Consider the following 17779-nt stretch of genomic DNA (forward strand, 5'->3'; position numbering starts at 1 on the left):
GTGGCTTAGGACCTTAAAAACAAAATTAGAACCCTAGGGGTCTGTTCCAATCCTTCCCTACCAGGATTCGGCCTGCGGGGGGAGGGGTGTACCATGCAAATAAACAACTCACACCTGGCAGGGTGGCTCCTCTATGCTTTGTCCCCAGGGCAGGACACCTAGGCCCAACCTCCCCCCTCACCTGGACTCAGTGCTCCCGCTTATTTCCCTTCATCGCTGGGGGGGGCCTTGGTGGGAAGAGAGGTCAGTTCTCCCACCTGTTTGATACAAGAATTTGTAGGGTGGTTACTGCGGATCACCGTTTAGTTAATTTTTTTTGAGTCGGCAGATTCCTCCCTCCCTTGCGAGATGGGTGGTCGGATCCCGTTTCACAGATGAGGAAGTTGGGGCCCAGAGTTGCTCAAGGTCAGGTGCGCTCCGTACCCTGGGAGCTCCGCCTGGAGCTGCTCACACCTGGAGCCTCCCCTTCCCAACACGGCCGCCAGAGGCAGCGGGGGTGCTGCAGGAAACCCCAGCGACCCGCTGGGGGGCAGTAGCGAGCTGGCTGCGTGCGCCTTGGCCAGAAAACGCTGGCGGCCACCAGGCCGGCTGGCAGAGGGGAGATGGATGACACTCACTGTCTGTGCGCCAGGCCCAAGGAAATTAGTAATCCGGAGCACGGCCTCCGAGTTTAAGGGTGGGAATTGCTCCCCTGCAGCCCGCGCGCTCCTCGCTAACGAGGTTTGTAGCTTGACTCCTCATTTCCCTCCACTGGGGGCTCAGGCTGGCTGCCCTCCATTTCCCTCCAGGCGTGTTCCTGCTCCTCTCTCTTCAGCAGCCCCCACCTTGCAGCCAGCCATGAGCCCTTTCTGGGAAAAGCACTCCCTCCTGGACCAACTCCCTCATTCCCATTTGCCTGGAAACCTGACAGAGAAACAAGGCTCTGGGAGAAAAGGCAAGGTGCCAGAGCCAGTCCTATCAGGACTGTGCGGGGACACCCCCAGGGTCCTGCTTCCTTTGAGCCAGAGGCTACAGGATGCTGGTGTGTGCTTGCCCGAACCCCCAGACCCCTGCCAACCTGCACCTGCAAAATCCAGCCTCACCTCCGTGAGCCCTGGGTCCTAAGAGACCTGCAAGGCCACAAGGATGAGAGCGCCCTCAGGATAAGCCCCCAGGGGCCCCTTACACCTGCCCCCACCCCAAGATGGGAACTGAGAAAAGGGTCTCTGACGTAGATGCCCAGAAGGGATCTGATCAGGGATACCGCTAACCAAGGTGGTGGGCATTTAGTTGCTCCACACACACCCAGCGTGGGCTGTGGTCGGCACTAGCCTTTCCAGATACAGAACTGAAAATGCCAGCCTGGCCTCAGCTGCTCAAAAAGACGAGGGCGGCAGACAGGGGAGGGAGGTGCTGACAGACGGGGGGCACTCAGAGGCAGCAAAAAAGACAGGTGCTTTGGCAACGTCACCCATCACCACCACCACCTGGGCACCTACCTAGCCAGGTGAGGTTCCTAAGAGACACTAGCTGTCACTGACCCCCACCGAGCCCAGCACAGGTGTGAGCTCCAGGTCTATGATGGGCCCTTGGTTCCAGGGAAGGCAATCCTGCTCTTTATCATTCTGCATCCTTTTGGGATTAGCAGGACTCACGCACAGGGTGGGTCCTCCACCCTCACCAGTTCCTAGCATGTAGGGACTGCATGTCACCTCTACCTCATGACTGCAGCCACCTCCTGCAGCACCTGGATCTGCAAATAAGCATCAGGGACCTGGACTTCATCGTGGGTGGGAAGGGAAGATCACTTCTGCCATTTACCAAACACCTAATAGGTGCCAAAGCTGTTCAACTCATGTCACTTAATCCCCAGAGGTCCTGCAGCATAGCAGGCAGGACCTGCACTACCAAGCCCAGGGAGGAGACCTGAAAAAGTTAATTAACTTGCCTAGGGTACACAAGTTCCAGCCGACCCCGACCCAGACCCTGGCTGTCCACTAGACCCGCCGGCAGCTCTCTAACTGCCCGCTGCAGACAGGCCTGGTATGGGCGATACCAGTCTCAACGAGTTTTCAGGCCTATGGCTCTTCATTCGGAAACATCCCTAGCAGCTGTCCCTGTGTCCAAAACTCCTACTGCCCTCACTCAGAGCCTGGCACCCCTACATTTGCACAGCCCCTCTTCGTGAGTGATCTACCTACCCCAAAGCTACCAGTGCCCCCAGGGGGGCCATATGCATTGAGGGTACCATGGGAGCCCCAAGGACTAAGTGGCAGGGGGTGTGCCCAGCACCCCCACCGTCCAGCCCCTCCTGTCAACCCTGCTCTGCGGCCAAACCCCCACCACTTGTACTCCTGGGTCCTCTTTCTCTTTGCTGCTGCTACCACTGGCCCAGAAATCCTTTCCATTCTTCAAAGCAGGGCTTAAATCTTATCTCTTCCAAGAAGGCTTTTCCCATCCCCGCCTCTGGAACTCATCTCTCCAGTCACTGAGTCCCACTCTTAGATAGTGATCACACAGTGCAATGGGTCCCACGGGTCTTAGATAATAGTGCGTGTGTGTGCTTGCTCGTGAAATAGACTCCCAAGTCACCCTACTGAGCTACTGTCTGGGCTGAAGGGCCAGGAAAGGACATCTTTAACAAGGGGTGTGTATGTGTGTGTGTGTCCAGGCCTCGCTGTGATGGTGGGAGCTCCAGGCTCCACCCACACCCGTGAAACAGTGGGTGCCCAGAAGGGAAAGGGGCTCTACTCTCATAGCTGTCGCACAGCCCCAGCCACCAAGCAGACCCGCCGAATGGATAAACGGAGGGAAAGACTCGGCCACTCTCCAGCTGCCAGGCACCCCCAGGGGAGCAGGCATGGTTCAGGCCTGGCAGCCCCAAGGACGAGGGCACAGGCGTTCGCCTCCTAACCCCGGGCTGCCCCAACACTTCCTGCCCTTTCAGCACCGCTCCCAAGCTCCACCCAGAACACAGCTGCACTCCTTTACAATCAGTTAACAGCTGTTTTGCATAGATTTTCAATTCTAATTGCCTTGCTTTGTGAGCACCGCCGAGCCCGGGTGAATGGGGAAGCCGCAGCGCAGCTAGAAAGCAGGCGGGGAGGGGGGAGACACTCGAGACACACTAAAAGGAAGCCAGTGTGCGCCGGGCAGGCTGCTTTTATTTATTTTTTAAATGAGAAAAGAAAGCCCAGGCCACTAACTGCCCCCTCGCCAGCTCCAGCCTCTGCTGCTGGAGCCGCGAGTCGGAAAGGTGCCCCAACCTTGGGACAGAAGCCCCCCTTCCCCCTTTCGCCCGGGCTCCCCAACCTGCCTGAGACGTGGTACCCTGCGGGGGGGGGGGGGCAGTTTCCAGCGCTGGAACCCCCGAGGGGGCCTTTACTCGCCTCCCCCTCCAGGCCCCGCCCCTCTCTGGCCCCCTCCCTCCCAGCCCCCCAGGCTCCCCAGTACCCAGATATGGGAAGCTAATTGGACAATAAAGTTGAGCAGCAAGGAAACGTGCTCTCTGGAGACAGCTGGCATCTATAAAAGAGAAATATTTGCATTTAAAACCTTTAAACTTTAAAAGTAGGGCCAAGCCAAGGCAAGGGGAGGTTGGATGGAAGGGGTGCTCAGTCCCTCAAGGGGGGGGGGCAGTGACTCCTTGGGGGGGCACCCCGCACAAGCTGCCGGGGGTGCACAGAGGCCCTGAGGATGGCAGTTCTGGACCCTTTGGCCACCAGTGTCCCTGGCCCAGGCCTCTGCCACCATCTGCAGGATCCCAGTCGGCCAACACTAGGCTGGTGGCTTTGCCATGGGTGGTGCCCTAACCCCTTACCTCCCCAACCAGTCGGAATCTCAGGCATTCTGGAGGATCCCCAAGATCTTCCCGAACGAAGCCTGAGGGCCAGGGTCCCACACCCCTGGTGGGCCTGGCTGAGCTGCTGCCCATCCACTGCCCTGCTACCTGGGCAGCGCCCCAGGCCTCTCTCCACAAACTGCCTCTCTCCCCGGCTATTGGCTGTGGGAGGGAAGTGGCCCTTTGTTGCAGCTGGCAGCAAGGCCACAGCTCGCAAGGAGCCAGCCTCCGCTGGCCCAGCGCCTCCCCCGACACCCTGCCCCGTGAGGAAATGGGGCTCAGAGAGGTCTGCCTGCTTTCCAGGGCCTCCCAGGACACCTCCTCCTCCACGCTGCGGCCGGGTTTTCATTTCCTCGCATGCCTAGTTCCCATTTTTCATATCTGCAAGAAGCCTGGCCAAATATCCTGACTGTCAACATTTGTGATGTAAAGTCAGCAGAGAATATGTTCCCGAGTGGTCTTATTTTAGCAGGCTTTTATGAAATCACAGAGGACTCGGAATCCTCAGCTACCTGGCAGGCCTGCACGGAGTGGGGTGGGCGGGTCCAGACTCCCCGGCTCTGCCTCCCAGGGCCGCAGCCGACACTCAGGGTGGGGGTGGGAGCTGGCAGTGGTAGAGAACCGTGGCCAAACGTTCCACATCAGCTGCGCAGGAACAACGCCACAAACGGCCCCTCTCTCCCAGTGTCGGAGCAGAGCATTCTCTCCTTCTGACTTCTGTTCCCATGGGGAAAGTATTTCCAGTCCCAGCAGTGCGGTCTGACTCCTGGGCCAGGCTGCCCTGGCTTGGCGGTCAAGGCCAAGATCAGCTATGAAACTGTCTTTCAGTTTCATCTCACTCCCCTCCCTACAGCACTCCCTCTCCAGCCACTTAACTACTTCCACACCCTCAGCGGGCTTTCTCACCACCTCGTCCTAGACAACGCTACCTGGGCATCTGGTGCTGCCCTCACTCAGCGACCTTCCGGAAAAGCGGATTTAAAGCACGGCTTCCAAGAGCACACACCGCGTTTGCTGTGAGTGTGGGCGGGGGGAGAGCGTAAGGTCGGGCACCTGGGCCGAGCCTGCGTGACCACCGCCTCGCTATGCGCCAACTTTGCCAGGCGTCTCGGTGTGAGCAGCACAGCCCCTCGCCCGCTGTCTCGAGGACCATGCACGGTGCCACAGAGTAGGAGGAGCCTTGCACAGTGCCTGGGACACAGTTGGAGCTCAACAGAACGACTTCTGTTTGGTGTGATCACGAACTGTACAGATGGGCAGCAGCGAATAAAAAAGGCTTATGAGGATGCGCTGGTCCGCGCCACACATTCTCTCCCTGCCCCCTCTTGGGCAGGGAGGCCGGCCAGACCGCGTCAGCCCCGGCGTCCGTCAGGGCCTGGGACGAGGCGGCGTTGGACGGGCATGCACACGTGCTCTCTCCCTCTCTCCCCCTCCCAGGAATGGCCTCTTCTCCCCTTCAGGGGTCACACACACTTCCAGAATCCTGCCAGCGCTAACCTGAACCCAACCCCGTTCTGGCTTCTGGGTCCCACCTGCTGGCCGCCTGCAGGCAGGCCTGTGTGGACAGAGGGCAGGAAAGCCAAAGGGAAGGGCCCAGCAGGGCCCTTGCTTCTGTCTTTAGTTGAACCTTGACAGCATTCAGCCAAGACTTCCTCCTCAGAGATGTGTCTTAAAAATGATCCCACCTGCCTGTGTCCCCCCGCCCACGAGTGAATGTGAGCCTCCCCACAGAGTGGAATGTTCCCCAGATATTCAAAAGGCTGAAGTCCTGATACACAGTCCAACAGGGACAAACAGGCCTGAAACATAGGCCTGCCCTTTAAAACCCTGTAGCCCAAAGTGGCAACAACCTAAACGCCCACCAGCTGACCCTGGGTTTTCAAAGCCCGGGGTCTGTCTGGGCAGCGGAGTGCTCTTCAGCTGTCAAAAGCCATGAAGCACCAACCACGCTACAGAACGGACAGACCTGGAAGAGGGGGCCAAGCAAAGACCACGCACTGTATCATCCCACCCAGAGAAAAGTCCGGAATGGACAAATGCGAAGAGCCAGAGTGGACCTGTGGCCGCCAAGGGCTGCGGGGAGGGAGGAGTGGGGCGTGACTGCTAACTAATGAGTACGGGGTTTGCTCTGGGTGGGGGGTGGGGGGGGGGAGGGAAATGTTTTGGACCAAGACAGAGGTGGCGGCTGTACCGTTTTGTGAACATATTAAATGCCACTGAACTAGTCGCTTCAAAATGGTTCATTTCATGTTACATGAATTTTACCTCAATTTTTAAAAACGATCCAACCTAGCCCTGGCTGGCATAGCTCAGTGGATTGAGCATGGGCTGTAAACCAAAGTGTCACAGGTTCGATTCCCAGTCAGGGCACATGCCTGGGTTGCAGGCCATGGCCCCCAGCAACTGCACATTGATGTTTCTCTCTCTCTCTTTCTCCCTCCCTTCCCTCTCTAAAGATAAATAAATAAAATCTTTAATAAAAAAAAGATCCAACCTGAAGACCCTCTGCTTGTCCTCGGTGCCCCAAGCAGCGGCCGCTGAAGGCAGCGGCCCCGGAAACCCCCTTGCACCTGCACCCTCGACCCCGCGGCACTCGGAGGAACTAGTCAAGTTCAAGCATAGTTTGCTTCCCCGGCATTTTTCCACACCCTGCCTCCTCTCTCTCTCTCACACACACACACACACACACACACACACACACATGCTGCAGTCTCTGCAGATCTGCCCTCTGGCCCTCCAGGTGGGGGGTTCACAGTGTACCCACCAAAGCTGCAGGCCTTTTTTGTCCTCATCAACAGTTCTCTGGCTCCAGGGGGAGGGCAGGCCCTGCCCCTCTGAGCACTGAGCAGCTGGAGGTCGTGACACCGAAAGGCACACACCTGTCTCTGAGCAGGGCTGCAGCAGCTCCTGCCACCTGGCCGCTGGGCTGGAAATAGGCCAGCTGTGACCTAGGCAGGCCCGGGGGACAGAGGGAGCAGGGCAGTGGCACGGGGAAGCTGGGACCCTCTGAGGGCATGGGGGGAGCCTCCCAATGCTGGACCCCAGACCTGAGGCCAGTGTGGCTCCGTAGGGGGTGAGGCAAGAGTGGCTCCACAGCCCCACACAGCACCTACCACCGAATGGGCACTCTTCGTCTTCTGAGCCCGGACGCCCCGTGGACCCAGAGATCTGGGTGGTTCCCTGTGGGAAGCACCCTCCTTTATACAAATAAACCAGGCGTCCTCGTGCTGGGTGAGGGTTTTTCCTCCCTTCCTGGTCTGTCAGTCAACTCACAGGACAGTGCACCCGCACCCCTGCCCTGGCCACCGCGGATGGGCCACACGCCCAAGAGGGTGCCCAGAGAGGCCTGGGGCAGGGGGTCACCCCAGGTCTGGGACAGAGCAGGGTGGAGCAGGGCTTGGGTGAAGTCCCGAAAGCAGGAGATGTTCTAGAACCTCAAGTTGACCAAGGCCTGTGGGTGTCCATTAACACCCACTGGAACTCAGAGGGGTCCCCAGGAAGGGGCAGCTTCCATTCCCCAATATTCTTTGCAGGGTTAAAGGCGTTCACAGTTCTTTAAGAATCCAAGAGCCCCGAGGCAGCCATGTACACACAGGCCTGTGATTTGCACACACTGCCTGGTGCTCCCACCCCATCTCCTTGTGCCTACTTCAGCCCACCCCCGGGTGCCCTGTGCCACCCGCCTGGCCCTGCGGCCTCAGCAGGGGTCTGCTGAGTGCTTGCTGTGCACCACGCATTCGAACCCCGGAGCTTTCATCCCAAAGCCGCACCCTAGCTCTCCCCTCCCTCCTGGGCCCTTCTCCCATCCTTACTGCAACCCTGACAAATTTCTGGATTAAGCATCTACAGCCTGTCATTAAAACCCCAAACTGCTCTGGCTGGTGTGGCTCAGTGGGTTGGGCACTGGCCTGCAAACCAAGGGGTTGCCAGTTCGATTCCCAGTCAGGGCACGTGCCTGGGTGGCTGGTTGGGTCCCCAGTGGGAAGCACACAAGGGGCAACTGCACATGGATGTTTCTCTCCTTCTCTTTCTCTGCCCCCCCCCAAAACAAATAAATAAATAATCGTTAAAATGAAAAATTTAAAGTCCCAAACTGTCGCTTGGACCATCAAATCCTAGGTGCCTTTATGGATTGTCCACTAGACGAGCAACACACACAGACAAACAAGCCTCGGTGTGAGCAGAGGACCAGCCCTCACCTGGCCTCGGCCCCGCTGCCACGCCAGCAGGAGGGCCCTGGGACAAGAGGGCCTGGTCCCCTCCGGCTCCCGTGGGCTGCAAGGGGCCACTCACTCCGGTTCTTACTGTATTTAAGTCTTTAGAGCTTGGTCTCATAAATGGAAATAAGCAAGGAGAGAGAATTACATTAAAAGCATCATTTTCACTGTTGGAAGTACTGGGTGTTGAGGTTTTGGCTGGCTGCCTTAACATCCTCTGGTGTCTGCAGGGCCCCAAGTTGAAGGTCAGAATGGAGGTGCTGCTATATGGTGCATCCCCCCTGCCAATTTCTGCCTGTTTGCCTTTGCTTTCTCTGCTGCGGGGCCCTTCCCACCTCAGTCTGCTGAGCCCCCATGAGCCCCCATGAGCCCCTATGAGCCCCCACCCGGAGACACCACCTCCCCAGGGTGGCAGGTGAGCTCCTGCTAGCTCCAGCCTCCTGCCTGCCACACAGGCCCCCCTGCAGGCCCAGCGTCTACTGCCAGGCCCAGGGCAGTGGCATCCCACTGTGACGGTATCCCAAAGGTCTGCAGTGCCCCCCCATCTCCTCCTCTGCTCGTCTGACTCAGGTCAGCAACACCTGGCAGACACCAGCAGCGGCGCCCTCCCGCCCCTCCGTGCCTACAGGGATGGCGCCTCTCCTGCTCTAAGTTTTCCTCTGGGACCCTCCGGCCCTTACACTCCCGCCTTTCCTGTCACAGCTTGCACCAGCTGCCCTTATGCTTCCTCTTTCTCTTTTTTAATTTTCTTTTTGATTTCAGAGAGAAGGGATGGGAGGGAGAGAGAGGGAGAGAAACATGGACGTGAGAGAGAAACAATGATCGCTGCTTTCCGCGTGTGCCCTGACTGGGGGCCAAACCCACAGCCCAGGCATGTGCCTTGCCCGGGGATCGAACTGGCGACATTTTGGTTTGTGGAATGATGCCCAACCCACTGAGGCACACCAACAGGTGCCATCCCATGTTCCTAACCTCCCCCACATAGGCCCTTCTAGAAGCATCTGGTGGTCTCTTTGGCCGTACAGGGCCACCACCACACTTCCCCGTCCCTGCTGTGTCCTCCCACCCTCCCTTGCAGGTTAATTCAGATCAAGAGCGTCCCTCCTTATCCCTGTCCAGGCTATACCTAATGCCAGGTGCACCCTCCCCAGCTCTTCCCAAACCTTCGTTTGCTGCATATACCTCCTCCCACTCAGGCCCTGGCTTAAATTCCGGTCTCCTCCAGGTAGCCTTCCCAGATTTCCCAGGTATATGGCTCTGTGGCTGTAACCCTGCTAATGGGAGTTGGCCTTCCCCTTCCTCTGGGTGGGGCGGGGCGGGGGGGGGGGGTGACTTGAGCATTCTTTACTCTCTGAAGGCCCAGCCACTGGTGCAGAGAATACAAGCCTTGCTTATTCCTAGACCTCCACATGCCCTTAAAGGTTTGCTGAATTGATCAAAATGAAATTAAGAAGCCCCTGTAAAGACACAAACTCTCATCAGCGACAAGTGTGCCAGCATCCCCCTACCCCCCAAGTAAACCCAGCCGAAAACAGTGCAGGAACCCCTGGCACGTAGGCGCAGAGCCCTCTCTCTGTAGAATGTTCAGCGCCTTTCCAGAGCTGAGCAGAGTGGATGTTTTTCCATGGGTCCTCGCGGAGTCCTACATCTGCGACATCACACCAATCCCTCCCCCTAAGAGCAGCGAGAGTATTCTGCAAGGAGTCACCAGGAAAACAAATGCCGGGGTTTCGTTTCGTTTTAACCACTCCCTGATGGTCTTAAAAGCAACCCACAGGCAGGCTCACCACAGAGCCCTGGCAGCCCCCAGCTCGGCCCACAGGCCCCACGCAACACCAGCCTCTCGCCCAGAGTCCCACACCAGCTCCTCTCCCGGCAACGACAGTGACACTGGAGAAAGCTCAGGGCTGGCCTTCACCTACAACTCGGGATGACAGCTCCCCGCCCCTCCCCTTGGCCCACATAGTGGAGGACTCCAGCTCCCTCCCTCCCAGCACAGACCTGCCTGGCTAGCAATTTGAGCCCAGGGTTAGCACAGCCCAGCTCAGGAGTTCTATTCCTGGCTCAGCCGGCAAATTGCTTCATGACCTTGGGAAAGTCCCCATGCTGCCTGACCCTGTCTGCGAGCACCACTGTTAATAATCCGAGGTGGAGGTGGCACTAACAGCAGGCCCTGCTGGAAGCCATGTTCTTTTGAGGTGACCCCGCAACTCCCTGGTGGCTGCAGAGCTGTGGCAGGACACGCTTAGAACACACCTGGCGCCCTCCTAGGACACAGGGAGCGAGGGGCGGTCACAGAGCCAGATGTGCCTGCAGGGGTACCTTGCAGCCAGACCACTATCACAGGAGGGACCGCCACCTTCCCATCGTACAGAGAGGACAGCCTCGGAGCCCTGCCCAGGGGCTGGGGTGACAAGCTCACCTTTCTTACAGGTGACAAGCCTGTAAGCATCACAGATGGTCAGAGTGGGCTGGAATCTTGGAGGAAGAGGAGGAGGAAGAAGGGGGCGGAGCCTGTGCAGTATAGCTCCAATTCCTCCAGCTGCCTCCGCCCACTTCTGGCACTTCCTCAGATGGAGGGGGCAGGCACAGAAGGGAAATGCTGGAGCCCGTCATCCCAGTTGGCCAGGTTAGGTTGGGGACAGGAGGCCCCTTCTCAAGGCTCACCCCACTGCTTTTTTTTGTGAATCCACGGCTCCCCAAAGTTCACTTCCACAAGAAGCACCTGGTCAGATTGTCAGGTGTCGCCCCCACCGTGCCCATCACCCACGTCTAACTTGCGGGGAGGCTGGGCTGGAGCCCAGGGACCTACGCACAACAGGGGGCTCCACCCCCACTGAGTGGGGCCTCGAGCTCCCCTGTCCCCATTATACCAGCTTGCTTTGTCATCTGACTGGTGGCATGATCCTCTTTTAAAAATTAATTTTAATTTATTTCTTCCCCGTCTCTCTCCCCCAAAGAGTTCATGGCAACATTACCACCCTCTGATGGAGACGTGTTTATTGTTTTACGGTTTCTTCAGGAAGCTCCCGCTAACTTGAGGGGAATTATATTCAGAGAGAATTGGGTCCCCAGTGTAAGTCAACGTTATTCATTTAACATCTTCTATCGGCGCACAGAGATGTGAGCGGGCCTCACCCGGAGATGTCCCCTGTGGTTGCTGGAAGATTTAATTCACAACATCCGAGGAAAATAATTAGGGGAGGAGGAGGAGGGAGGGGTGGGAGGGGCCGGAGGCACCACCCACCACCAGGTTACCCCAATCAGCACCGCGGCTTTGTCCGTGTGGACAGGCAGCGCGGGGCTGCTCTGGCAGGTCTCACTCCATGGTGGCTCACTTGGGCACGACACACTCAGACGGGCCACCTGGAGGGCATTTTGGGAGAGCGGGTCTCCAAAGCAGGACCAGCCAAGCCACCCCTCTCCCCAGAGTGCCCCGGCCCGGAGCATCCCACCGGTGGGACGCCCAGGCGCCCCTTCCCTGCCTGCTGTCGGGACGCACACACTGCCCTCGCCTGTGCAGTGGCTCTCTGAGGTGGCTGAGGGGGCCCGGGTCCACGTGAGGGGGACTCGGTGTCCCATGAAGCTATCTGGAGCGCTGGGCTTTCTTCAGCATGTTATGGATTATCCTGGCAATTCCTGAAAGATCACAATTAGCTTTGATCTTTTTAATGTTTATTGCCTGGAGGTAGGACGCAGAGCACAGCCAGCCAGGTCCCACTGCGGGGGGCGGGGGCGGGGGTCGCTGCTGGGAGAGCAGCTCCTGCTGACGGGGCTGGCCAGGCTCCCATGGTTTACAGTGGACAGGGCCAGCGAGGCAGGGTGGGAGCAGCCCCCCAGAGCAGCGCTGTGCAGCTGGGAGTCGCCAGTCTAGGCCTGGCGCTGACAAGCCAGCACATGGGACCCTGAGAGCAGGAAACCTGAACAAAGAACCTTCTGGGCCACGGTGTGCAGCCTTCCCTCTGAGAGATGAGGCAGTGAGGAAATGAGATGGGACACAGCGCAGGGGGAGAGAGAGAGGGAGAGGGAGGGAGAGAGAGAGGGGGGAAGCATCTTTCCTCACAGACTGTTGTTGGCAGAAGAAACACACTTTCTCCGTGAACCTGTCCCGAGTCTGGGTCTGAGGAACCACGCCCCGGCGCACCAGCTGCTGGTACGTCTCGTGTTCCAACAAGCGCGTGTCTCTAAGCCCCAGGAACACGGCAGGCCTGCTTGGGCCCCCGTTGCACTTTTCTGCCCTCCATTCCCAAGGACAGCAAGACACCCCTCTTCCAAAGGCTTCCCAGGCTGACCTCTGCAGCCCACAGAGATGGAGCGACTGAAGTCACACAGCCCCATGGACAAGAAGAAAACTCAAACCCGATGTCCAGCTCAGCCCTCCCTTCCCGGCGCGGGGAGCCCGGGAGGGTATGCCTGAGAGTGGAACGCAGAGGATGGCCCGTCTCGTTATTCGAGGGTCTGCGTGAACGGGTGCTCAGCGCAGTACTGCCCGACAGCCTCCTGCCACAGCCGACGTGCTCCGTCTGAGCCACCCCCCCACGGCTGCCACCAGGCACGTGCGGCTGCTGAGCACCTCAGACGTGGTCAGTGAGACCAAGCACTGGACTTTAAATTTTAAGTTTAATCAATTTAAAATTAAATAATTAAATTGAAATAGCCACAGGTGGCCAGTGGCTGCTGTACTGGAGAGCACAGACCTAGTGGGCTGGTCAGAAAGTTGGTGTAGCTTTTTTCCGCCATGGCTCTAGCAGTGCTTAGCTGTCTTTAGCTTCATTTGAAATAATTTTGTTAGATTGTATTGTGACAGCTGTCATATCAACGTGCATTTAAAAAACCTTATGAAAATTGGTGAATTTTTGTGCAGCCATTTTAATATTGAAGATGGAAGAATATATACATTTTTGACATACTATGCTTTATTATTTCCAGAAAGGTAAAAACACAACTGAAACTCAAAAAGAAAAGATTTCTGAAGTGTATGGAGAAGGTGCTGTGACTGATCAAACGTGTCAGAAGTGGTTTGTGAAGTTTCCTGGTACTACTGACACTTTGGCCAGATAATTCTTTGCTGCAGGGCTGCCTGATGCACTGGGAGATGTCAGCAGCACCTGTAGGCTCTACCCCCTGGAAGCCAATAGCAGGAGAGAGCCAACATACTCAAAATATCCACATCAATAAAGTTTCGGTGGAACTAAAATACGTGTCTTTTATTTTACTATTTTATGGCGAAAACTAAACGGACTTTTGGCCAACCCAACAGGACGTAACAATGACCATGCTGTCTGAGCCGGCGGCTGAGATGCTCAGTCTGAGCGACACACGTGGGGGGGCTCACGAAGGAGCCAGGCCGAGGATCTGAGGTCGGGGTTTTGGGAAGAACCTGGAGCAGTGGCTCCAGTGCGTCACACCCCCAGCCCCCCCCACCCCCCGCCAAGGGGGCCTCCAGGAAAGCTGCAGTCTAGAAAGCATCGCAGAAGGCTGAGGGGCTCCTGCTAGGAAACTGCTGTGAGGCCTCGTGTCCCACCTTAGTGACAAGTGTGCAGCTGAGGCTCCCCCACTCTCCTCAGGGGGACCATCATGATGGAGTCAGGGGAGCAAGTGCACCCCTCTCCTGGGGAGTGAGACACAGCCGAGTCTCTGCCAGAGAAAAGTGCCTGCCTTCAGATCGAGTACAGGGAGTATGGAGGGAGGGAGGGAGAGAGGACAAGGAGTGATGGGTGACGGGTGGAAGGGTGGGAGGAGGGACGGCGGGGAGATGGAGGAAAGGAAGATCGGTAAGGAATGGATGGATGGATACAAAAACAGAAACTATCTGACATTCCAAAGTGTCGGCCACACAGGTATGTTCCGAGTCCCCCAACAGGCCTTGGGGTTTTCAGGGAGGAAAATACAAGTATTTTCTGACACCGAAGGCTGGCAACCTGGCCCAGGGGTTCCGGGCAGGAGGACCCATCCCTCCCTCCCCAGCGAGGTCCCTGTCCAGGTCCAGCAAGGAGGCCTTGAGCACTCAGGCTGCCTTTTGTCAGGCGAACAAGGAGAAGTGGAGCCACCAAAGAGAAAAAGTACTTCCCAGGTTTCCACAGATGCGACCCAGTAGACCAGGTCAGCCCGGCCTTCCGGGGACAGTGCTGTCTGGGGAGGGGCCGCAGGGGCCTGTCTGTCCAGAGAAGAAACACAGATGCTCTGGAGTCAGGGATGTCCCTCCCGTCTGGGCGGTCCCCTGCCTTTCCTCTCCAGAGCACCTGGGTTCCCTTCCAACACCCCCTCCTTCGGGGGATGTTCCCACCACACTGGGTGCCTCCTCCGTTACTGAGCTCCGCACAGCCTCACAGGCATCCGTGAATGGGACGGGGGGGAGGGGGGGCAGCATGGCCCCACCCCCATACTCAGCCATCTCTGCTTCCCCACCACCGAGCACCGGTACTGAGCTTATGTTCAGTGCAGGGTTACCAGATGGACTTTATCCATATCTTGTCCTTTGATGACCCAACAAGTCCACAAGGCAGGGACAGTTCCAGTCCCTGCTTTACAGGTGAAGTAGCAGGCTCTGAGAGGTCACGAAGCCTGCTCAAGTCACACAGCGAGGTCTGACTCCCAGGGATGAAGTCTAGAGCTCACACTCACATAGGAACATGCTCACCTCGAGTTTGCTGAGTGACTGAATGAACGCACATGGGAGTGAGTGAACCAGGGCAGTCCAAAGCAGTTCCGGGGGGACTGAGGCCCAGGGGAAGAGCAACGTGAACGGCAGTCGGCCCCTGCAGAAGGCCCTAGCCAGGCAACCGGGCCAGCCTAGGATCCCCAGGCCCCCCGGAGACTCCTGGGCTCACAGATGGGGCCCGGAACGTGGATAATGAAGGCCCCTCCAGTGAAGAGCAGATGGAGAAGGTGACTGTGGTGGGCAGGGAATTCTGAAGGTTCTAACCTCTGCCCACCTGCCCCGCAGTCTCTGGGTTTGGGCCCAGGCCCTCCACAGCAGGCCTCCTGCCCTGGCCGACAGGGCCGCTGGGCAGACCACAGGCCGGCCAGGTCCAGGGTGGCCCCTGCTGCTCGCTTCCGCCCCTAGGTTCCTCTCCTCCCGCCCTTTTCTGCAACGGAGTCAAATTTGCCACTCTGATGCATTAACCAAGCCGGGTAATGAATGGTGGATGTGCAGTGCGCCCTGCTCAGAGAGAGGGGTGGGGAAAGAGGGAGGGGGAGGGGGAGAGACGCACACAAGCAGGCCAGGCGGGACCCCAGCGACCGGGCAATCTTCCAGGCCCTGCTTCCGAGCCCCTCCATTCAAACCCCCTCCGCCCAGCCCCTCCCCCGTCTCCCGCCCCCCGCCCCCCCCATCAGAGAGAAGCAGCATGCCCTGTCATCAGAACCGCATTGTTCTGGCCAGAAGAAAAAACGGGTCCAGCAGATGGCAGGTGTAACAAAAGCAGCTTGCTGTGGCCAAACCAATTATTTATCTAATTATGATTTACCACTTAACCACATGATCTTTCTGCAGAGTTGTGGGCAATTAAAACCAGGGTGACTATGTGGATTATGCAAATGGACTAGAGCCCAGCAAATAAAATTGGAGATTAGACATTCACACAGGCGGGAGCTGGCACAGGGCAGGGGAGGGGGGAGCAGAGGGGCCTGAGGGAGGGGAGGCTAAGGGGCTTGGCTGTGGGGGCAGGAAGGATGGGGAGCAGGAAGGAGAGGGAATGGAGGGGAAGGGGATGCGGGAGAGAGGGCAGGAGGCGATCTGGCTGTGGGAACGTGCCTCCCCCCTCAGGCCACCGGGCTGCCCGTATGATGACGCGAGGCTTCTGGGACGGGCAGAATCAAGGCAAGTGGCCCGGCAGGGGCTGCAGGAGCACACACGTCACTAGGCCCTGTTGGGAAGCCCCCTAGGGTGACTTGAGAGGCCAAGCTCGACCTTGTGCCTCCAAGTACCAAGGCCATGGGCAGCCACACTCCAGGACCCTGAGCGGTGGCTGGGGAGTCAGGGGAAGGGGACCGGGCAATCCATTCAAGGTCCTCTAGGGCTGTGCCTTTCCCAAGGTTCCCCACAGCACCGGGCCTCGTCTCACGCTGCCACCGCAAGGAATTTCTCTCTCTTATCACCACCTCTGAGGCGCAGCAGCAGTGGCCCCATTTCACAGATTACGAAACTGAGGCTCCGTGAAGCTAAGTTACTTGGCACAGGTGGCCTTGCTGAGAGTCTGCAGGGCTGGAGAGGGCCAGGCCAGGCCAACCCTGCCTGCCAGGGCAGCTTCCTTGCTGGAGAGGGCAGGGCAAGGTGTTTCTGGCTGTCCCTGAGCCTGTCCCTCCAGCAGGGTGCTCCAGAGTGAGCAACTCCTGGGCAGGCGGCTGTTGGCAGAGCTGTGCAGCGAGGACAGGGCTGTTTAAGTAGGTGACAGCCAGCAACAATGACCCACTGGACAGGGATTTGGGACACCAAATCCCACTGATCCTATCAGTCCCAGCTCCACAATGGACCAAGTAGCTGTGTGACCCCAGCCAGGTCACTTGGTAGGGTCTATGGGCTGTTTCCAAAGGGACAAGTGATGATGACTGCTCCATTTCCTTGCAACTCTCAAGTTGAGGGGACACTCGTTCACATGCACATGCAAATGCAATCCCGGTCTTCCCCAGCCGGCTGAGCAGAGCAGGGAGCAGGAGGGAGCAGCCTGGAGAGAGGAGGCCTGTAGAGACGCCCAGGCACCGCCACTTGCACGGCTCCCGTTGCTCCCAGCAGAAACTCACGGAGCACGCCCGACTCCACATCTTTGGGCATCCCAGGCCTAAGCCCCCTTACAACCCTGTGAGGTGGTGCCGTTGCTATTCTCACCCACTGAGGCTGAAGAGGTTGAGACACTTGCCCAAGGTCACACAGCTGGCAACTGGCAGAGCTGGGACTGTCAGAATGCAAGCACGCATGCGTGCAGCAGATACCTGCGCAGCCTCCGAAGGGCCAAGCCCTGGGCTGCAAGGGAAACATACAAACCAAGAGAAAAGAAGGCCCCGCCCTCAAGGAGCTGTGTTCTGGTGAGGTAACATTGTTTCCACATAGAATCTGCTATGTTTAAGCAGAGGAGGGGGTGCGGCCAGAAATGCTCCTCCCGTCGAGGGTGGAGCCAAGCTCCCCAAGACACACACGCAGGTCCCCGCGGCGCAGTGTGGGGTCAGGAAAGGAGGAAGCCGGCGCCTGCCCGACTGTTCTGCCCACTAAAATGGCACTGTCCACAGGTGCCATGAATCTAAATTGAAATAAATTAAATAAAACGGAGACTTCATAGCCGCAGTCACACTAGTCCCATTTCAAGTCCTCCATAATCACCACTTTGGGCATCACTGATCTAGAACATTCCACCATCGTAAACTGTTTCACCAGATGTCACTTTCAGAGGGCAGAATCCTTGTCTTTTGTGCTCGGGAAGACTACTGAGCACCCACAGCAGCGCCTGGCTGTGCCCTTGGGGAAGGAGTGGCTGAAGGAATGCCTCTCCGAAGAGAAAGTGGGATGTGGGAGAGGGGCAGACCGAGTCCTGGAGGAGGCCGAGCGCTCACCGCAGGGCTGCCAACCCACCGCCCGGGGTCCCGGGGCATCACCGGGAGGCGTGGGCCGCAGCAGCCCCGTGCCCACCTCCGTGCCCACGGCCCAGGGCGCACAGCTCCTGCCCAGCCCAGTGCGGAGGCCCTTCCCACCACTGGCGGCCCACCCCACGGCACTTTGAGGTCCAGGGCCCCCCACACCCCGATCCAG

General features: G+C 58.1%; 1 protein-coding gene across 7 annotated transcripts in view; it reads right to left on the reverse strand.

Annotated features, from left to right (window-relative positions):
* Nucleotides 1–17779, reverse strand: part of GSE1 (Gse1 coiled-coil protein) — a 412948-nt gene that overhangs the window by 57966 nt on the left and 337203 nt on the right. The gene's annotated exons all lie outside the window — the stretch shown is intronic.

The sequence above is a fragment of the Phyllostomus hastatus genome, unplaced genomic scaffold (assembly GCF_019186645.2).
Source record: "Phyllostomus hastatus isolate PE091 unplaced genomic scaffold, TTU_PhHast_1.1 phas_scaffold_345, whole genome shotgun sequence".
Classification (NCBI taxonomy): Eukaryota; Metazoa; Chordata; class Mammalia; order Chiroptera; family Phyllostomidae; genus Phyllostomus; species Phyllostomus hastatus.